Source organism: Mandrillus leucophaeus, unplaced genomic scaffold (genome assembly GCF_000951045.1).
Source record: "Mandrillus leucophaeus isolate KB7577 unplaced genomic scaffold, Mleu.le_1.0 Scaffold16, whole genome shotgun sequence".
Taxonomy (NCBI): Eukaryota; Metazoa; Chordata; class Mammalia; order Primates; family Cercopithecidae; genus Mandrillus; species Mandrillus leucophaeus.
In genome coordinates this window covers 1,546,805-1,570,316 of record NW_012101587.1, presented here as the reverse complement: position 1 = coordinate 1,570,316, position 23,512 = coordinate 1,546,805, and positions in this window count along the sequence as shown.

Sequence of the window (23,512 nt, the reverse complement as noted above, 5' to 3'; positions counted from 1 at the left end):
TAATTCTATACCCTCAGGATACAATAGCTCACGCACGTTATATTTGCAAAAATGTTTGTGAGTTACTTTTTGAGACTTATTTATTTATTTCTCTTTATTTAACATGTTTCCTCACTGAGAGGACTCTGAGATAGACACCTTATTTCCATAACTGTCCCTGGGGGACAACAATCATAAAAGGCGTCTGTATTAACCTCCATATCCCAGGTAATAGAATGCAGAGTGTGTCATCCCGAATGTGCAGACACTGCAGGCAAGCCTTCTCCTTCGAGGGGCTGGTAAAGGAAAAATAGAAACAAACCCTCTTTCCTATCAGAGATGGCACCTCTGGTTTGCGCCTCTGCTCGTTACGGTGATTGATGTCTAAGAGGTGGGAGCGCCCACCTGCTATGGGCACTGTTTCTGTTGTTACATCAGAAATGTCCTAATTATTTTAATGGATCCATTTCTGTGTTTGAGATCATTTTCCATTTTGTCTCTATGGAAAACAGAAGAGTTGGTAAGCCCTTGGTGACCACATTCCCGTTTGTTTTACTCTGCAAAGGACTGAAGACTCTTCAGGAACTTTCCAGGGAATCATCCCCCAATACAGGGGTAGCCACCAAACATGGTGCTGACCAGAGCGTCTCAGCTGCCAGCACTCACGGGAGAGTCCGGTTAACAGGCGGCCTCCAGCTCGGCAGGTTTGGGTAGGCCTGAGCAGGTGGGGCAGGTCCCAGGTGACGGTGATGGGGAGACTGGGTGGGCCTGAGCAGGTGGGGCAGGTCCCAGGTGACGGTGATGGGGAGGCTGGGTGGGCCTGAGCAGGTGGGGCAGGTCCCAGGTGACGGTGATGGGGAGCCTGTGCCCAGGGACCAGCAGGGGCCCCAGCTGCTGACAGCTCTCCAGGTGAGGTCCCAAGATTCAGCTCACCCCTCCGCCCCACCGCCCACCCCAGAGGCTGGAGGCTCTGACACTGCTGCCCCTGAGCCCACCTCTCCTTCCTCGTCAGTGCCAAGATTCTGCTGAAACGCTGCCTTCTGGACTTCCCCAGCATCCACACCCAGAAGGAAGGGCTTGTTTCTCCGGATCTCAGCCCTGCCCCTTCCACACTGTGAATGACCCCTGCGTCCGCCATCATCTCCCTGCCACCCTGCCCCACCGGAGGAAGAGGCCGTCCGCCCAGCCCCACCGCCTCACCGAGGAGGGACTGGAGGAAGAGGCCGTGACTTAGACGTTATCTTCCGGTCTAGGGAGCTTCTCGGTGGACGTCCAGCTGAGTGAACGAACGTGGCTCCAGAAATGTCACAGAGGAAGCTCCTCCACATTCCGCCTCCCACTTGGCAGCAAATTCTCACAAGTCTTACCTCCCACCTTTTGCAGAATATCCGCGCCAAGCCTGGATGATTTTTATAGCTGAGACCATAGCAAGAACTTGAGATCCTTACCAATCCGTCCTCCTCTCTCTGGACACAGAAAGGCTGTGTTAGATGGGTGCTGCGTGCCTGGTTTCTTGCCCAGGGCGGTGGAGGCAGAGTTCACACCTGTTACCCCGGAGCCGACTGTGACTGTGATGCACGACCTGCAGGCTGTTTTTGCTGGTCACTCCCCTAAGAGGAAGGACCCAGGGCCCAGCATTAAAGATGGTGCCCCCACCCCCTGCCCCAGATCAGAGGCGCCAGGATCCTGGAGCCACTGCGTGTCAGGGAAGCCCCAGAACACCGAATCCCGCTGTGAAGAAAGAAGTTAGCCCAGAGAACTGAGTCACCGAGGTGTGGACAACGCCCAGGGTGGCCACTGGCAAGTTCGACCCCAGCCGAGTGAGATAAACGCTTCGCACCACACTCCTGATCTTAGAAAACACTTCACATGTTTTCCAAAAACCTGACTTACGTCCTCCCTCCGCTTCTATTTTCGGACAGAGAGACAGTGAAGGTGCTCTGTCACCTCCTTCTAAGCAAACCCGCCATCCAGTTTCGTCTCCAAAAAGGACAGAATCTGTATTTTTTTACCAAAGAGGCACAGTTATAAGATAATATGACTGATCTTTTCATTAATTGAATTTTCTCTGAATATTATGCCTTGGGTACTTGGCACAGAAATAAGAATACTTGGGAACCCTCGTCTGAATGTCTGGAGCTCAGGTTTTCTGACCTGTCAGTAGCATCGACCACACCCTCCCTGTGCTGTGTGGGATTATTGTATTGGAATAGATTCCTTAGCAACAAAATATTTTTGTGGATCCTGTAGCATCTCGCTGTGCTTTGATGCTTGATAAATATTTAATCACCCATACAATATCAGTTCTGCTAGGATATACTGTTCATTAGTCTTTTTATTGAGAGTGCATTTCTTAATTATATTGATCACTCATATCATGTGAACGATAATTGGTTCTTTCTTCTGACCATATATTTTTAATGAAGTGCTTTTGACCTCTTTGTAACGGCAAAGTATGTCTTCTAGATAAAGTGTATCACTTACAGCGCGATGCCTGCCTCCCGTCCTTTGAATATTGTAGATCCAGACTTGCAGTTTGAGGGATTATTCATTTGTGTATCTATCCGGTTTATGTTTCGAACATGTCCCTTTCTGACAGCCGTCTGCCTTCAGACCTCTTCCGGTGGCTGTTGGGTGACCACACCCATGTGCACAAGTGTGGACACCTGCGCAAACCACGCCAACTTTCCATGGTCCATCACGGAAAGGCTGATGCGGAAACGGGAAACTGCTTTTTCTCTTTTCCAGATGTCTAAATGAGACTGATATCCCATCTGAATACATGACCTGTTCCCAGATGACAGGCCCTGGGAACACCAGAAATAACGCGGAGGCGACGGTGACTCGTCCCGTCTCCGGCGGAACACACCGAAGGCACTGGCCTCACCGCATCTCCCAGAGTTACCAGGATGAGGATGCTGCAGACTTCACACAGAACCAGCGCAGCGTGCCACATCAGCACCACGGGCTGGGGTTTGGGAATTGCAGGCCAAGTCGGAAAATCATTCTTTTCAAGACAACAGCAAAAATAAGAGAAATGGAAAGTTACCACTTGACGGGCACTGTGCGGAATGCTTTGTGCAAATCATCCCACTTAACCTGCACCATGATATAAGCTAGAAATGTGAATAAAGAGAATACTTGTTCTCAGCACCAGGGTCCAGGTAGGGCCTGGGAGCCCCTCAGGCAGGGAAGGCTCCATCCTCTTAGGAAAACAAACCAGCAAAAAAACAGCAGGTTTGAGACTCTGCCCCTGCTACAAAGGCTGCCAATGGCATTCAGGTGGCAAATCAAACTCACTCACTCAGGTGGGCCTGAGAAGGAAGACCACCGACGCCATGACTCCTGTGGCAACGCAGCCACGAAACAGCGATTTAATTTGGTCTTCAGAAGGACTGTATGAACAGTGATTTCGTCTATGCAGCACACTTACAAAACAAAACTTAGACGGCAGGGAAGGATGTGCATGTGAGGAGTGCCCTTTGAGACCCTGATCATCACCACCCAGTGTGTCTTATGTGACTGCAGAGCACGATCTTAGAAGCAGGGGGATGAAGCAGGGCTGTCAGCGAGCAGTTATGACTGGTGGAGAGAAACTGCTTCTTAAGCACTGTGTGGGCTGGGACAGCATTTGCTCAGAGCCCACTCCCGTAGGCCGGCACAGAGTAGGAGCCTCCTACCAGAGTGTGAAACAAAACAAATCCAAACATCAGTGAAGGCAGACTGGGATGAGGCAGCCATCTCTGTTTAAAACAGAGCTATCCAGATGCCACTTTAGACTTTTTTATCTGAGGCACATCAAAGCAAGGAGCTCATTTCTTTCTCCAGTAAACAGTATCTGTTGTTTACTAACTGCAAGGCGCAGAGCTCCGCCTTAGAGGTGGGGTGGAGAGAAAATTCAGACCCAGCTCCTCTCCCCTCTGCTCATGATCCTGTGTTTGGCTACTTTAGGCTTCTGCTTTTTTTTCACCTAGGTAAACATGGAGAAAATGTCTTTTCTCATTTTTAAATGCTGGAGAGAACTAAAAGAAGGACCTCAAAAATACGAGTGCAAATATTCCCTGAAAAAGTGTGAATACTCACACAGATGCAATTTTAAGTATCTGGATTCTCTACCGGCTATGTTACATACTATTCATGGGAAAATAAAACAAAAAATACTTAGGAGTGGAAATATGGTCTAACTTCTCCATCATGATTGATTAAACATTAGAGAGAGGAAAGTGTATCTTTACTGGTATACAGATTGCACCACTAAACCTATAACATCTGACTGAGAAAGAGGAATTAGGTTAATCACTTGGACTATTTTTAAGAAAATAAGAATTGACTATATGATTTTTAAAAAGTATTTGTCTGAACAATGCAAATCAAGGAAGTAAGTTTCACCTCATCCCCTGCTCTGCCCGTTGGCTCCAGCTCTGAACACCCTCACACACAAGGGACATTACGAGGCGTCCTTATTTGGAATAAGTTGTTCTGAACTTACCATTTTATTATCCTTTTTAATTTTTATTTAGCTTTTAAAATAATAACTCACATATTTCAAAGTTCAAAAGGCAGGAGAAGGTACCCAGTGAAGTTCCCTTACACCTGCCCGCTGGCCTCCCTCTTCCCCTCCCAGAGGCACCCAGTGGTAACAGCGGCTTGTGCACATCTGGAAACTCTCTAGGACTAAACCTACACAGGTGTGCTAGGTCCTCGTTTCGTTTTCGGCTGGTTTTAGGTCATGGTAGCCGCATTGCTCTGAACCTTTCTGTTTTTGTTGTTTGTTCGTTTTACTAGGGAGCATTTAAGGCATCATCACATGGCAATTATAAAGACCCTTCTCGTTTTGGTAAAGATGTGCATTGTTCCTTGTATAGATCCCTAAATAAATAAATAAGAATGAGAGACCACTGTGTGGTACCAAAGGGTATTTATGGAGTTTCCTATAGAAAGGCATTAACTTCTTTCCTACCTGTTGTTTTTATTAAAAAAAAAAAAAAAAGACACTTCGCTTACAAGTAACTATGCCTACAGGATAAATTTCTTAAGGCATGATTACTGTGCCAAAGATTACATGTGTAATTTTTATACTTCTTGCCAAGGGGCCTCCTTAGAGGTTTTACCAAGTGACACTCCCATCAACTGTTTCTAAGTTGTCTCTTCAGCAGCGTGCTACCAAGCGTTTAGACCTTTGCCCATCCCGTGAGTACAAAGTGATAGCTCCGTGTAGCTTTCATGTGACTTTCTCTTACTAAGAATGAAACTGAGTATCTTTTCATGTGTCTGAGAGCCATTTGTATTTTTAAGACAGTTTATGTCTTATGCCCTTTATTCCATTACATTGTAGATCTTTTCTTCTTGATTTGTAAGAGCTCTTTATATATTAAGGAAATTAGCTGTTTTCCTATTATGTGAATTATAAATATTTTTGCCAGTTTGTTATTTGCCTTTTGGCTAAGAAAAGAAGAAAAGTTATATAGCTGATTTTACCAATTAGTTTCTAAAGTTTTATGTCATAATTTAAGATCTTTCTATATCTAAGAATATTTTTTAATATCCCCTATAGTTTCTTCTAGTACTTTCATGGTCCATTTTTCACACTTAATTTTTTTGTCCATCTGGAATTTATTCTGGTATAAAGTGTGAACTATGGATCCATATTGTTTTCTAGTTCCATACTTAACTGGCCCCCAAATTGGCCCAGTCAATCTCAGTGTTACATGTATTATATTTAACCTTATGAGAAGCAGATATCATCACTCCCCTTGCACATGGAGAACTGTGTCTGAGAGGAACTAAAACTCATTCCAGGCCAGGTATCGTGGCTCATGCCTGTAATTCCAACATTTTGGGAGACCAAGTTGGGTGGATCACTTGAGCCCAGGAGCCTGGCAACATAGCGAGACCCTATCTCTACAAAAAAAATAAAAAATCAATGGTGTGTGCCTGTGGTCCCATCTACTCAGGAGGCTGAGGATGGCTTGAGCCCGGGAAGTTGAGGCTGCAGTGAGCCAAGGTTGCACCACTGCACTCCAGAAAAAAAGAATCATTCCAAATCCAGAGAGCCAGGACCTGACTCACTGAATCTGAGCCATGCTTTTTGCTTCACTGGTCACCCCCGTCCTATGTAGGTTTAACTTCCTCACCACAAGAGGCTTTAATATACGCATGCAGTATTTAAATGCATATCCAAAAGGACAGATCAAGAAATCAATGGTAGATAGATAGATGATAGACAGAGAGAGAGAGAGAGAGAGAGAGAGAGAGAGAGAGAGAGATAGTAGATAGATAGGTAGATAGATGATAGATAGATAGATAGATAGATAGATGATAGATAGATAGACGATAGACAGATAGATAGATAGATAGATAGATAGATAGATAGATAGATAGATAGATAGATAGATAGATAGATATAGATGATAGATAGATGGGTAGATGATAGATGATAGATAGACAGGCAGACAGACAAGGATGATGAATCAGTTGATGAGTAGACAGAAGAAAGGGATCTGGAAAGAAACATGGAGCAAATAGCTCCATTTGAACCAAGAGTGGGAAGTAGGCACCGTCCGGAGCTAGGCACCAACCCCTGAGCTTCCTCAGGACCCATACCGAGCATGTCCACACCCCAGCGCGTCCCAGCATGGAGCCCACGGGGAGATCCCCCATACGGAGCCCCCAGGGAGCCTTCAGTGACACTGGGCGACTGGACCAGCAAGCATTGCCCACAACCAACAGTCCTCAACAGTCACTGTGGACACTTAAGAACAAGGCTGCTGGTCCCCGCCCTGGGTCTCCTGAATTAACACAGAAATGAAGCTGGGAACACGCATTCTTAACATGTTTCTCGTATATTCCTATGATCCAAACAACAGAGAACCTCTGAGCTAAGGGCTACAAAATAAACCTGGAATGTTTCCTTTCCACAAGAATCTTTAAGGAGAATGTGAGGCTTAGTGTTTCTTTCAGGGATATCTCAAACTTTCCTGGATCGAATTTTCAAGCCTAATTTCCTTCTTTATAAAAATAAATGACTTGGGCTAACTTCTCTCTACAGTCCCTCCTATACCTCACCTTACAGATAACTGCCACCATTAAAGTATGTGACCATACGATGTAGCCATTCCTGCTTAAAGAAGTTGGCTAAGGTATCCCAAAAGTTGACCAACACTTTGTACCATCCGTCCAGTGCCCATTTTGGAATTTTTGAAATTGGTAAGTTACTCTAAATCAGAATCTTAAATGAAGATAATTACTAGAGTGTCCTGGCAGTTGGATGAACACTGGTACAAATTATCTAAAGTTTATAACAAGCATCTTTCTCATTTGAGCTTTTTTTTTTTTTCAAAATTACAGCTCCATGAAACAATCAGAGTACTCTTTGAAATTTCTCAAGATCTTACTAAAAAGTTCTACAGGTCCTCAGCTGTGGTGGATGTGGAGCAGCACCTTAGAGTAACATCCTAAGGAAGACGGCTGAAGCCACTAACCCTAAGCACCTGCGTCCTGCAGGGCCACTGCTCTGGGCGCCATGCTCTGTGAGACACCGTGGGGTAAGTTTGGAGTCCTGACCATCACCCCAGACACATCCTGCTTAAATCACAAGCAGCATGGACTCCCCCGAGTGATGCTGGCTGCCACTGGTACCCTGCAGAGGGCCCCACACGGGCATCACACCCAGGAGGCATTGGTGCCTGATTCTTGAGTTTAAATAATCAGGATTCTTAAGTCATTCCGTAGGTATTTACTGAGGACCTACCATGCAGCAGTCATTTTTTGCTGAAATCTGGGGACACAATAATTGTCAGGAAATAGCCCTTTCCGGCCAGGCATGGTAGCTCACGCCTGTAATCCCAGCACTTTGGGAGGCTGGGGAGGGTGGATCACTTGAGGTTGGGAGTTTGAGACCAGTCTGATCAACATGGAGAAACCCCATCCCTACTAAAAATAAAAAATTAGCTAGGCATGGAGGCACATGCCTGTAATCCCAGCTACTAGCAAGGCTGAGGCAAGAGAATTGCTTGAACTCAAGAGGTGGAGGTTGCAGTGAGCCGAGATCATGCCATTGCACTCTGGCCTGGGCAACAAGAGCAAAACTCTGTCTCAAAAAAAATTAGCCCTTTCCCTGAAAGAAAATGCAGTCTTGTGGGTGAGATCAGCACAAGCTTAATCAGGGCAGTTATGGAAGCATTGTGGGGAGAGGAGGTGCCAGCCCCGCAAATAGTATGAGAATCATCATTTTCAAAGGAAAAGTTTCATAAAAACCATAACCTGCTTTTAACTATGTGAATGTTGATAGTGAAAAACTGGCACAGAATAGTATATAAATATATATATATATATATATATACATGATTTTTCTTATCCCTAAGCTCACTGAAATCTGCAGTGTCTCTGTGCCCTGCCATGGCTTATGCACATCGAGTTATTAACAGATTATAGGCAACAGCTGAAAAACTGACCCTAATCTTATGACAGACCACACAGCAATGAAACAGCACTGGAAAAATCAAAACGTGGCTGATGGACTAAGTTTGATTTGTTTCACTGGGTTTTTGATAGTCCATTGTGTTTTGATATTCCAGATACCCTAAATCATCTCCCTCACGCTCAATGTCCCACAGATCTCTAGGGGAGGAGCAAAACGCCACCAGTCTCTTTGCTAAAACATTGCAAGAGTCACCTTTGCTCCAGTTCCCAACGTGTTGCTCATCTCCATCTGAGACCAGCTCAGCCTGGACTCATTGTCCGTATCACAGTCAGCATTTGGTCAAAGCCATCCAATAGGTCTCTAGGAAGTTCCAAACTTTTCCACATTTTCCTGTCTTCTTCTGGGCCCTCCAAACTGTTCCAGCCGCTGCCTGTTACCTGGTTCCAAAGACGCTTCCACGTTTTTGGGTATCTTTACAGCAGCACCCCACACTACTGGTACGGTTTTATTGTATTAGTCTGTTCTCAAGCTGCTAATAAAAACATACCCAAGACTGGGTAATTTATAAAGGAAAGAGGTTTAATGAACTCACAGTTCCACATGGCTGGGGAGGCCTCACAGTCATGGTGGAAGGCGAAAGCCACATCTTAGATGGCAGCAGGCAAGAGAGAAAATGAGAGCCACGCAAAAGGGGTTCCCCTTATAAAACCAGCAGATCTCGTGAGACTTATTCCTCATCATGAGAAAAGTGTGGGAAAACCGCCCCCATCATTCAATTACCTCCCACCGGGTCCCTTCCACGGGAGGGGAATTATGGGAGCTACAATTCAAGATGAGATTTGGGTGAGGACACAGCCAAACCATATCATGCTGTTCGCTGAAGAAAGCCAAAGTTAAGCATGGCGCCAAGCTCTGAGTTAGTCATTTGGGATCGTACTCGGGAGGAAAGCCATTTTACCAACAAAGCGTCCAACACGAGGTGACTCCAGACTCGAGCCTTCAGTGCTGCTGGGCTAAATCCAACACTGCCTTTCACTTTGGATTGTCAGGAGAAGATACAAGAACGGGCCATTATCTGTGGAAACAGCAGAAAAAAAAGTAATTACAACTTAATTTTCTTAAATTATTCTGTCTCTGAAGAAAGTCAGATACCAAAGATAAATTGTGCCTGATCCCAAAGAACCTGATCTAACAGTGAGTGTGAGTGACCGTCATCAGTGAGCAGCTTGCTCTAGTCTCAGATGGGTTTTAATTTCAAATGCCAGAATTTTGGTGGGTGCAATGCTACCTTGTCTCGCTGGAGGATTGGAACCAAATTCCTTCCAGCTTCCGGGAAGGTGGTGAGATTTAAAGTACTCTTCCCGGAGCTCTGCCATGGACAGGGGCTCTGGCCACTCTTCTAAGGCAGCTGCTGGTGCCAAACACGCCCAGTCACCCGGCGAGCACCACAGGCATCTCAGGAGCCCAGCCCTGTCCGGCCTCATCCTGCCGCCATCTCCACAAAGCTCAGCCTCACAGTCGTCCCCTGCATGCCCCAGAACCTGCCCTCTGCAGGCTGTGTTTACGCCCCATTCCGATCACGCACTTTCAGATCAGGCAGGTTTGGGTGAAAAAACCCCAAGTTACGTGGATTTGGGCAAAGTATTTAACTTCAAGTTTCCGTTTTCCCATCTGAAAGATGAAGATACTATGATCTGTCTTAATTGGGTCACCAAGATGAAATGATCTGTGAACATTCCTGGTCATTCTCCCACATGAATCCCTCAGCAGTGACGTCGGAGGTGGTGGTGGTGAGCACAGCGCTCCCCCTGCCTGCCCTGGCCTCAGCCGTTTGATTTCCAGGTCCTCTTTCCTCTCTTCTGTCTGGTGAGCCACTGAGCCCCGTCAACTCCGCCTGGGTCTGCGCTGGGCCTTCACCCCTCAACTCTGAGTCTGACAGTAGCAACAACGTCTAGCCTGAGCCCACTCCTGTCCACCAGACACGTGGACACCAATGTCCTCGATAGGCCAGACTGGTTTCTTCCCATTTTAAAACTTTTTAACATCCCATCCCAGCCTACCTGACCAGCCCTAAATATCAGCTCCTTCAAAGCCCTCCCTGCCCCTCCAGGCATTGGAGATTCCCTTCTGCCCCCAACACGACTTTGACCATGAAGCCAGTGCTGTGGTTCTCTTGTTCTTCCAGTTCCATTTGTTCCGGCCTCTCCTCGCCCGTCAGACCCTGAGCTCTGAGGACAGGGGCCCTTCTGACCCTCACACATCGCGGGCTCCTCTGCGGTCAAGTTGCTAAACTCAAGTATCTGCAGACACCGTGGTAATCACTCTTAAGCTAGTAAACTGCGCTGCTGGGAAAGTCTTCGACGTAGCTTTTCTTGCTGAAATTTAAGTAACATTTTTCCAGTTCTATTGTAGAGAGATATCTACAAAACTGCTCACAATTAATGAGAGACTACCATTAAATCATGACTTAGCTTATTTGGCTTTCTCTTCTCTGGAGTGGATAATCCCGATTATTTTATTTCCATCAACCAGCCCACCCATGGGTCGTGACTTTGTCTTGCAGATGTTGTCGTTATCCCAGCTACCTGGCCGGCCACAAGCAGAGTCAAAAGCGTCACAATGCTGACAACTGCTACACAGATAACAATGACTTTGCCATCCAAATGCCAGCTTATTTAGTCCGAGCTGCACTGCCCTTCTTGGAGGGGTTTGAGGGTGATACTTGCCTCATACTGAATTCCTTTGAAAACTTTATTACGTCCACTCTGGCCAGTTGGCTCTCCCTGTCCAGAGTCTGTTCTGACCACCTGGCACACAGCTGCTGCCTGGGGAGTGAACATTTGTTAGGTGAATGGTGATGCTACAGTCAGCACCCCAGGAGCCCCACCACGGGGTCCTGACTGGCACTGGCATGAATGGGTTTTCATTCTCTTCAGGAATGAGCGCAGTGGCCGCATGTCCCCCACTGCCTGCCTCCCCTCCCCAGCAAGGGCCAACCACAGCCCAGAAAACACCGTTTCTCAAACCCAAGCTCTGTCACCCTCACCTCTGAACTCCCAGCTGTGAGACTAAAACACGAAACAAAACAACACCAACTTGTCTCTATAGAAAGTTCAGGCTGGCCACGGAGGCTCACACCTGTAATCCTAGTATTTTGGGAGGCCGAGGCAGGCGGACCACCTGAGGTTGGGAGTTTGAGACCAGCCTGGCAACATGGCAAAACCCCGTCTTTACTAAAAATACAAAAATTAGCCGGCATGGTGGTGTGTGCCTGTAATCCCTGCTACTTGGGAGGCTGAGGCAGGAGAATCGCTTGAAACCTAAAGGCGGAGGTTGCAGTGAGCTGAGATCACACCACTGCACTCCAGCCTGGGTGAAAGAGCAAAACTCCATCTCAGAAAAAGTCCAATGATTTTGATCACGCACTTTAAAAAGATGGCAAAGGGAACACAAGTAAACATTTTAAACCTAACTCAGTCTGAAGAAAATGATGGCCTTTGTTTTGGTTTCAAATTCAGTCCACCCTCCCCAGAACACTTTTCTGTATGGGCCTATGTTCAGCCCTGTGTTTCCATCTCGACTGTGTCTCCTGTCAACGGTGACCTTTCCCGCCCTTGGCCTTCTCTCTTGGAATGTGCATAAATGTCTCCTTGGTTTATGAGGCCCTCTCAACATGGCACCATCACCCGTGGAGCCCTCTCAACGTGGCACCGTCATCTGTGGGGTCCTCTCAGCGTTGCACCATCATCCGTGAGACCCATTCAACGTGGCACCGTCATCTGTGGGGACCTCTCAATGTGGCACCATCATCCGTGGGGTCCTGTGTGGCACGAGGTTGGCAACATCCCACGAGATTTTTGTTTTTGATGAAAATTAGAGTTTTGTGTTGTTGCTCTTTTTAATTCAGTTACCAGGGTGCTGTTTTTCATTAAGGAACTTTCACTTTGGGAAAACAAGAAGCCTTCCAAACTCTAAGAAGATGGGACATGGATGAAATGAAGAAGCAGAGGCAGGAGAACTTAAGGATGTTCAATGGAAAACCACGAGTACAACGAAAAAGGGAAAAACAAAAACAAAAAAAAGAACAAAGCCAGAATTCTTGTAATGTGTGCAGAGATGTGCCGAAGGCGAAATCCAAGCGTTACATCCAAGGACGATGTCTCTCTGATCATGACACTGAAGTGGGAATCCACGCGGCCACCGCGTCCCTCCGCGTCCCACTGCCCATCTCTGTTCTTCCTGAGGGACACTGCAGGAAAACACAGTCCATGTCCAGGTGCCTGATCACTCCCCATTCCCACTCATCCCAGGCTCTTGCTCCCCATTCCCACTCATCTCAGGTTCTTGCTCCCCGTTCCCACTCATGTCGGGTGCTCGTGCCGTGCCGTCGTGGGCATCAGCCTCTGCTTGCTCTCTGTTTCCACTCATCCCGGGCACTCACTCCCCATTCCCACTAATCCCAGGTGTTCGTGCTGTCATGGGCATTGGCCTCTGCTCGCTCCCCATTCCCACTCATCCCAGGCACTCATGCCATCATGGGCACTGGCCTCTGCTGTGGATCTCGTCCAGGCCCCTGAAGGTGCCACTGTCTGAAGCCATGTTCCTCTGCTGGCACCAGTGCCCAGGAAACGACCAAGGCGCTCCAATAAATATCAGCTCCGGCATGAACATTTCAATTAATGAAACAGAAGCAAAGAGAGAGAGAGTCTCACTCCCAGCTCTGTAGGAAATTAATGTGGAAGCATTTATTTTCTCCTGCAGTCAGACAGGCATTCCAAGAGACTCAGATACCTACCGAGAGTGAATAATCCACACATGTGAACACGTATGCCAGCCACCCGGAGAGCAGATAATCCTCATGTGTTAACACGTATGCCAGCCACCCGGAGAGTGAATAATCCACATGTGTTAACATGTATGTGAGCCACCCGGAGAACAGATAATCCTCATGTGTTAACATGTATGTGAGCCACCTGGAGAGTGAATAATCCACACATGTGAACATGTATGTGAGCCACCCAGAGAGCAGATAATCCTCATGTGTTAACATGTATGCCAGCCACCCAGAGAATGAATAATCCACATGTGTTAACATGTGTGTGAGCCACCCAGAGAGTGAATAATCCTCATGTGTTAACATGCATATGAGCCAGCCAGGGAGCAGATAATCCACATGTTAACATGTATGTGAGCCACCCAGAGAGTGAATATGTTAACATGTATGTGAGCCACCCAGAGAGTAAATAATCCACACGTGTTAATGTGTATGTGAGCCTCCTGGAGAGTGAATAATCTGCATGTGTTAACATGTATGTGAACCGCCCAGGGAGCAGAGAATCCACTTGTGTTAACACGTATGTGAGCCTCCTGGACAGTAACGGAATTCAGACTTCTGTGCTCTGCCCTCTGATTCTATGGTGAGGGATTCATGAAATTGGGCTTATTTACATGTATTTATTTATTTATTTAGAGACAGGGTCCTGCTCTGTTGCCCAGGCTGGAGTGCAGTGGCATGAACACAGCTCACGGCAGCCTCCACCTCCTGGCCTCAAGTGATCCTCCTGCCTCAGCCTCCCAAAGCACTGGAATTACAAAAGTGAGCCACCACACCTGGCCAGAGAAACTGCATTTAAACAAATGTCGTTGGTGATCTGGATGCAGCTGGTGCTCGAAGCCCACTCTGAGAAGCCCGCAGCAGACCCCAAGCCCTGCCAGGACCACCTTTGCTTTCCCCACAACTCCAACCCCAGGATCAACCATGGCACCTTTGGTCTCAGACAACATGCACACTTTAAAAGAATGAGTGGGTGGGAGCAAAGGATGGAGGAATGAATGAAAGTTTAAGAAAGGCGATGATATGCGTAAGGACGGGTGCAGGGATCTCACTTTTAAGATGCACCTGCAATTCCTACTGCCAGGCATTATGCTAAATCCTTCCTCACAGCAGCAGTGAGGGGTAGCGATTCCGACTGTCTCTTTAGAGATGAGAGAGAGGCTCAAGGAAGTGAAAACCTTGCCCACCATTCACAGAAGTAGCTAGAGTCCGAGGAATGAAGTGGGGACCAGGTCTCTGTTACACCAACACCAAGGCAGGCTCTTTCTGCAAAAGAAAAGATCCCAGGAGTTAATGAGCTGAAACCTAAATGGGCCATTATCTTGAAGTCTAATGTAGAAAATATTCTCAATCAAGTTTGCCAGTTGGCCTGGATAGATAATACATGCAGACTGTATTTGGGGGGTTTGGTCTAAGGTTTTCTTAGAGTCTTCTACAAATACTGTAGGTCCACAGCATTTGATTCCGATGGAAGGAAAAAGAGATAATCTGTGAATAACGCTTTTGGTTTTGTGAAGACAGAACAGAGTGGCAAATGAAAATGAGATTAAGAAAGAGAAGAGTAGCGTTCTGCAACAGCATCTAGTGCCATTTTGGCATTGCATACTTGAGTTTCCAGCATTAAATTGCATCCCCTTAGAAGAATAGTTCAAGCTGCAGTCAAGGCACCAGATTAATGGAGCTTGAACAACTTCAAATACCACCGAACAAGTTCTGACTATTTCTTATAAAGTTTCTTCTCTGCAGGCTGGGTAAACAGCACACTGTCTCTTTAACTGATTTATTTTATTTCTTTTCTTTTCTTTTTTTTTTTTTTAGTTTAAAGATTACATTTAATATCTATTTCCCAGCAGTGTACAAACTGACATCATCTACTCATAAAAGCGGAATGCTTTGCTTTTTTAAGCTTCAAGCTGAATAACAAATTGCCACAGATGACAGCATAAAAGAATAACAGAATGGAATCAAAAGAAAATTCATTGTCAACAGAAACCCCCTGCTGAGGAATTTCAATTTCATATATCTAATTATCCCTGTCAGTTGGAGGAACTGACAAAAAGCATTCTTTGTTCTCTCCTTCTGCCTCCCGCATCTCACTCTCAATTAATTCCGGCATACAAATATGACTAATTGTCTTTGCAGTGCTCCAGAGCTCTGTATATAAATGTTCACGAACTGAAAATGATTTGGAGGGTATTCATGCACCGATTTATGATATTTGAACACAATAGACATGCATAATTCAGGTGACCATGTTAGCACCCTCCCAAGCCCGCATTACAGAGATTAGGCAAGATTCCCTTTCACGTCCTTTTTTCATATCTGCTTTGTGACAATAACTCACTTTGCACCTATTAAAAGAGGGAGCATTAGATGTCTGCGGCGGCTCATCGAAATTACCATGAACAAGATCATCAGCATTTAAATAACATGTGGGCAGTGAAGAGAAGGGGCTGGGGGGGCGCATAAAAATATCAGGGACTTTTTAAAAGCACAACAAGATCTCTCAGAAGGTTAAAGTTTGAGCTTTGATTTCGGGTTGTTGGTGTTTGGGAGATTTGCTTTGTTTTGTTTGTTTGTTCTGGGTTTTCTTTCTTTTCTTCTTTCTTTCTTTTCCTTTTTCTCTTTTTCTTTCTTTATTTTTTTTTATTTTATTTTTTTGGCCACTCAGGCTTGATCAATGTTGACAAAATGCATTTCAATTAATATAACTAATGATCTCCTTGTCTTCTTGTCATCAAAATAAGTAAAGATTTGTCTCAATTTAACTTTAGCAACTTGTCTTTACACTGTTTGTAGCTGCATCTAAACAAAATGTAAATGGGATTCAACACACAATTAAGAGGAAATAACATTTAAAAGGACAAAGGCTTTTGCCACTAGAAAATAAGCATTTATAAAACTCACATTTTCTCTATATTTTAACAAAATGATTTTTACAATTATAAAGTTAGCTCTATAATTATAGAACTCTATTTTTATAACTATAAAGTATAACTCCAATCCAGAAAATGAAAGTTAGAGTTCTTCCCAAATTACGGCATCCAAATGGTTTGTTAAAATAAATTTATACTGCTACCGAATTGATTTAACTGTTAATTGAATGCTTAATTGAACGCTTGACCTAAACATATATTTCACTATCATCTGTGCTTTTCTGTTGCAAAAAAAAATTTTAAAATGAAGCATGCGTTGGTCATACCCGGGCAGCCCCTTTAAAGTTTAGAGAATGGAATCTATTCACTAACAAGTAGACATTTTTTGGAGTCTAATCATATTGTCAAGGTTACTAATAAAAGGCCAATATGACATTCTAAAGGGCTTAGTATAAATTACCAAAAAAAGTGCTTTTGAGCAGTGAAAGAGATTTTTTTGTAAATTGTGTCTCCTGAATATTTTTAGTGTGGGAACTTGAAGAAGCTCGCTTCCGGGGTTATTTTCACAGAGAAAGCACAACTCAGGGTGCCTGCTCTCTGCGAGACGCACGCCAGCGGCTGCTCACCTGCCGGAGATAGCTCGGTGACCGCCCAGGGGACCGCCCAGGGACCGCTCTTCCGATGGCACCTGCCAGGCCGCAGGGCGCTCCCCGGCCCTCACCCCTCCTGGGCCCCTGCCGAAGGCCCACGTTGGCCCCAGGGCTCTGGCCCGTCGTCTTCTCTTTGTGTCCGTTGCGTGTTCACAGGAGCACTCAGGCAGCCTTCAGCATCCAGGGAAAGAGGACACAATTAACTCGTTAGAAAGTCCGTGGTGGCCGTGAAATGTGGCTTTGGTCACCGAGGCTTCCTGCGCTCGCCCGCTGCTTACACTGCAGAGGCGGGACAGAGGCATGGCGGCTACGTGTGGTGTGTTTGTGAGGTGGGGGTGTATAGTGTGTGCAGTGTGTGTGTTGGAGGTGTGTAGTGTGTGTGCATGTTGGGTGTGTGTGGTGTGTGTGTGTTGGGGGTGTGTGTGTGGAGGTGTGCAGTATATGTTGGGTGTGTGTGATGTCTGTGTGTTGGGAGTGTGGTGTGTGTGATGTGTGTGCACGTTGGGTGTGTGTGATGTGTGTGTGTTGGGGGTGTGTGTTGTGTGTTGGGGGTGTGTTTTGTGTGTTGGAGGTGTGCAGTGTATGTTGGGTAAGTGTGATGTGTGTGTGTTGGTGGTGTGGTGTGTGTGTGGTGTGTGTGTTGGAGTGTGTAGTGTGTGTATGTTGGGTGTGTGTGATGTGTGTGTGTTGGGGGTGTGTTTTGTGTGTTGGAGGTGTGCAGTGTATGTTGGGTATGTGTGATGTGTGTGCTGGGGGTGTGGTGAGTGTGTGGTGTGTGTGTGCGTGTGTTGGGGAGGTGTGCTGTGTGGTGTGTGTGGTGTGTGGGGGTGTGTGTATTGGGTGTGTGTGTGCAGTGTGTGTATGTGGTGTGTGTTGGGGATGTGGTGTGTGTGGTGTATGTGTTGCAGTGTGTTTGGTGTGTGTTGGGGATGTGGTGTGTGTGTGTGTAGTGTGTCTATGGTGTGTGTGTTGGAGAGGTGTGCTGTGTGGTGTGTGTGGGTGTGTGTGTTGGGTGTGTGGTGTGTATGCGTGTGTATGTAGTGTATGTGTGCTTAAGTAACTACAGAAGATCTTCTGAGACACAACAAGAACTGCTTCCTCCAGTTCACCACTGAATCCAAAAAGTCCATCCCCACGAAGAAGAAATAGGTCCCGAATCTAACGGTGAAACCCTGGGCTGAGGGTTGTTCCAGGCAGATCCAGGCAGAAGCTGGGGCCCGCTGCCTGAATGCACACCGGTTTTTGTGTAACGTTTGATACAGTGTTCTCATGGTGGCCTCAAGCGAAGAGAGACATCTCCAACCTTCCAAGATAGCAAACGTCATCATTAACGCCTTGGTCAAGTTGACTCGTCTTCAATATAATGACAAAAATTCATCAACTGCAGGAAAACGTTCTGATATTCCTTATAAACTACCAAAACCAAACAGTCAAACAATAGCATAAATTACAGTTCAATCAAGAGAAAATAGGTTTTTTTGTTCTCAAAAGATATTTAAAGTTACCAGACTTAGTGGGAAGTTTGAGAAAAGAGAACGAACATCTAACAAAGCATCACAGAAGGGTTTTCCAGGAGAGACCCAGCTCAGGGGCAAGCTTGCACGGGGGGAGCTGAGCATCTGTAGGATTCTGAGCCCATCGCATTCTGCCCTGAGCACGTCGCCATCTGCCACCTCCACACCTGAGTCTGCTGTCTGCACAGTGTCCACATGTCTGTGACCAGCCAGCCACGTGAGCTGGGCCACGAAGGACTCGGGGGCTCTTTCAGTCCTGTGGGCGAGGAACCAAAGCTCTGGCAAGGCCAGAAAACACAGAGGACAGCAGGACAGTGGCCATCAAGAGTGGGGGGGAGGGACTTCCCGGTGGCACCGAGGCAGAGCAGAACCAGGGAGGCAGGCGGGCAGCCAGTACTGCAGAGCCCGGGCCTCCTGGAGGGAAAGGGGGGATTTCCAAGCCTGAGAAACGAGAGGAGGCACGGAAGAAAGGCAGGGGGTGATGGGGACAGGATCTTCCTCGGCTTTTACAAGACGCAGGTCCCCTCGGGCCACAGGGACCCGGGATTGCTGGGAGACTGCAGCCGACACCAGCACCTGGCGTGGCCTCAGGAGCCCGGCAGGGCTGTGGGTGAAATGAGCTGTTGAGGTCTGTCAGGAATTCTACCTCCATTCACATTCTCTGCTCATAATATTTCATCTACTGGTATACAGAATTTTCTAACTTCTATTTTGCCAGCTCCGGAATTGCAGGGAAGGGGAAGCTTGTGAGGCCTTCTGTGGCCTGCACCTAATTGCCTGGACAAAGCCGAACACTATGTGTGCGGGCGGAAGTGGTTTCTAAAGACTGCAAGCACTTTCAACTCTGAGCACCTAGAAGGAAGGCAGACTCTTACACGCAGAGGCTACGGAGGCTACGGCACAAGGGTTGACTGACTATAAAATGCAGACACATGGCTGGTTTTACCACATCCAAAAATACGATGATGCTGCTGATCAGGTTGTGCCACAAATGACTGAACCTGGGCCCAGCAATTGTATTTGAGTAGAAACTGCAATTACTGGAAATTTCCTATTCTCCTTGGTCCAACGACAGGGCTTGGTGAAGATGACACCAGTGTATCCCCAGAAAAACTCTCAAGGATTTACAGAATCGTGGACTGTTTTCTTCTAAGGGGACAGAGGAGCTGGCTCTTGGGGTTCCGCTGTTTCTTTACAGCCCAGAGAGGTGAGGGATCTGCCCAGGGGCACCCAGCCAGCAGCCGACTACAGCTGGATCTCACGGTTCTTGACTTTTAGTACAAGCCCCACAGTGGCATTCTGCCCCGTGGTAGGCTGGTGGGGGCTTTACATCAAACTGCACCTGTTTTCGAAGCCGGCAAACTCTCCACAGGTTTTGCACCACGACGTTTCCTCGCTTTCTCTGCCAAGGTTTTACACAGGTGAGGTTGTGGTGGAACAAGGGTTGCGGGACACCGAGGCACACGTTGTGCTATGGCTGAGGCAAATCCTGGCAACACAACCCGAAGCCAGAGAGAGCCCAGACTGGTGCTAGAGAGGCACATCGCTTGAGGTCAGGAGTTCAAGACCAGCCTGGCCAACACAGTGAAACCTCATCTCTACTAAAGATTAAAAGAGTAGCTAGGCATGGTGACACTCACTTGTAACCCCAGCTACTCAGGAGGCTGAGGCAGGAGAATTGCTTGAATCCAGGAGGCAGAGGTTGCAGTGAGCCGAGATCCCACCATTGCACTCCAGCCTGGGTGACAGAGCGAGACTCCGTCTCAAAAAAAAAAAAAAAAAAACACTCTATGAATTGTATCATACATATAAAACTTTTGAGACTGACTGTTTCTACCCAGGACAAGCCCTCTGGGATCCATCCAAGTTGCAGCATGGATCAGTAGTCTTTGCCTTTTTATTCCTGAGTAGTATCCTGCAGTATGGCTGGATCAGGGTTTAACCATTCACTTGTTGAATGACATTTGAGTTGTTTGCAGTTTTTGCTATTAGAGATGAAGCTGCTAGGAACACTCATGTCCAGGTTTTTATGTGACTATAATTTTTTTTTTCTCTAGGATAAATGCCTAAGAGTACGATTGCTGGGTCCTATGATAAACACATGTTGAGTTTTGTAAGAAACTGGCGTTCTTTTCCTTTCAGCCTGTCTGTGTCATTGTATCTGAGGTGCGTTTCCTACAGACAGACTCTTGTTGAATCATGTTGTTTTCTTCCTTTTAATCTCCTCTTCCAGCCTCTGACTTCTAATTGTTCTGTTTAGACCATTTACATTTAAAGTAAGTATTAATCTGTAAGGACTTATAACAGCCGTTTTATCTGTTTTTGGTTTGCTTCTCTGTTTTTGCATTTCTTGCTTTCCTGTGGGCTACGTGAACGATTTTCAGGAGTTCACCCTGGTTGATTTGTAGTGTTTTTAGTATACCACTTTGCATCACTTTGCTCTTTGCTGCTCGGTAGTACAATATACGTACATAACTTATCACAGCCTACTGGTATTAATATTTTACCACTTTGAGTGAAGTATTAAAGCCTGACTTCTATTTGCCCCTTTCAATAGAATTGTATTTTCCTATATGCACTGATGTCACATCACTTAGGGTTATCATTTTTGTTTCAACAATCAAGTATGCTTTAAGAAACTCATGAGGCTAATATGATGTTTACCTTTATTTTCACCCATTCTGATCTTCTTTCCTCTCTGAAGCTCCAAGTCTTCTTCTGTTGTGATCTCCTTTCTGTTTGGAGAACTTCCTTTAGTGATTCCTTAAGGGTGGACTTTCTAGCAACGAATTGTCTTAGATTTCCTTCATCTGAGAGTGTCTTGATTCGCCTTCACGTCTGAAGGCTGTTGTTACTGGACGTAGAATTCCGGGTTGGCAGTTCTTTTTCTCGGGACTTGAACCACGCTGTGCTGCTTCCTCTCGTCCTCCTGGTTTCGCGTCAGGAATCTTCTGACATTCGGGGCTGTGGCTTGTGGATAATGTCATTCCCTCTTTCTCTCTAGTTTTCAGAAGATATCTAGTTTGCATAATTGTGATGTCTCTTGGTGTGGATTTCTTTGAGTTTATCCTAGTTGGAGTTTGTTTAACTTCTTGAATCTGTGATTTTGTCTTTTGCCAAACAGCAATTAATTCATCAAATACTTTTTCAGCCCATTGTCGCTCTTCCCTCCTTCTGGAAATCCAAGGACACAGATGGTAGCTCTTGTGTTATTGCACTATAGGTCTCTGCTGCATTTAAATGTTGTCTGCCTGTGCTCCTTGCCGTCCGGTTGGGATAAATGGCACTCACATGTCCTCACTCAGGTCCACCGATCTTGTCCTCTGTCATCTCCACTCTACAACTGAGCCCATCCAGAAAGCTGGTTTTTTTATTATTATTATTTTATTATTTTGGTGACTCTATTTCTCAGTTCTATAACTTCCATTTGGTTCTTTTTATATGACATATTTCTTTGATGAGATTTTCTGCTTTTTTGTTCATATCAAGAGAATTTGTAACTCCTTACTGAAGCATTTTTATGGATCTTTAAAATCCTTATCTGATCATTTCAACCTCAGACTTATCTCAGTGTTGGGTTTCCTGATTGTCTTTTCTGGTTCAAATTGTGATTTTCTGGTTCATAGCATGATAAGTGATTTTTGGTTGTATCTTGGACATTCTGGATATTATATCATGACACTCTGGGTCTTATCAAGCTTTCTATTTTTAGCAGGCGGTCAGCACACTGAGGTGCAGCACAGGGCCTGGGTGGAATTCTGTGTCTGTTTCCCACAGGGCCCCTCAGCACCCCCGAGCCTTGCTGTGGGTGAATACGGATGAAGTTCACTCCCTATCAGCATCACTGCCCCACCCCAGCAGAAGCAGAGTGCTGAACCCCGCTGCTGGCTTGCTTTCTAGTGGGGGCATGAGCCCAACTCTGGTGGGCCCTGCTGAACTGGGACTTGGGAGATAATCCCTGTGCTCAGCCCCACAGATGCTGCCAGGCAGAACCAGAGCACTGCAGCCACTTGTACAGGAGGATGGGGAAGGATCTGTTGAAATCCCAAGGAGAAAAGAGGAGGTTCTGCTTCTCGGTTTGTGTGTGGCTGAAGTGCGGTTTCCTGTTGCTAGACCACCCTTTTTGCCACCTGTGATTTAGGGGAGCTGCCTTTTCTTGGAGATTTCTTGTCTGTACCTGTCAGTGGTTCTGGGCTAGAGGTCTCTGCAGGGCCCTACCCAGCCCCCAGGTGTGAGGGAGGCAAGAGGGATGCCCAGGGAATTCACTGCCACGTCGCTCCTCCAGTCCCAGGCCCTGGCCTGGCCACTCCACCTTCACGGCACTCCTCAGGGGCTCAAGCTTGCCTGTGGTGTGACGGCCAGGATTTTGTTTACCTGTAAGAGGGAGCAAGTGGGGTGAATGGAACTGTTCCAACTTAGCCAAGAGAAGAACTTGTCCTTATCACTTTTAATCCATTACATAAAAAGAAAAGGAACTAAAGAGACAGCATGATGAATTACATTCAATATAGACAAGCACCTCTCTATCTCAGCAATGTTGGCCTCTGGAGATAGTGATTCTTTGCTGTGGGGCTGCCCTGCACTGTGCGGTGACAAGCAGAGCCCAGGCCACCACCCACTAGATGCCAGGAGTGAGCCCCTCCTGGTGGGACCATCAAAGTATCTCCAAGCATCATTGAAGTTTTCCAGGGGGGCAGATCACGCTTTCTTGAGAACCCTGGGTCTAGAGCAATTGTAAAGACTTTATCTATATCCAGGCTTACAAATATCTAGAGTATCTTATTGATTCTTTTTGGAAAACATTCATGAATTATAGCAAGTTTCTCAGTATTACTAAAATTGCGTGACAAAAGTATATCTTGCCAAAGCACAGTAGGCCAACGTGGTATCCAAAAGATGTTTTATTAATTTCAGTGATGTCACCAAAACTACACTTTTAATTCAAATGCATAAACTTTATGTCAAGAAACACATGAAGTGTGAGGATGCTGAGTTATGAATATATAAGACTCTGGTCACTGGTTTCAAGGAGTTTATTGGAATTTGCTCATGTACTCCAACTAGCATTCGTTGATCACTTATTAGTTACACCTATCAAGTGCTGCCCTGGGGACAGGGATAACAGTGACAAGACCGGGTCCTCCCTTCGTAGAGTTCACAGTACAGTGGGGAGTCAGGCGGAGCACAGCCCAGCACCAGGGAAAGAGGTGTACCCCTCCCCCAGGCAGTCGGGGGGG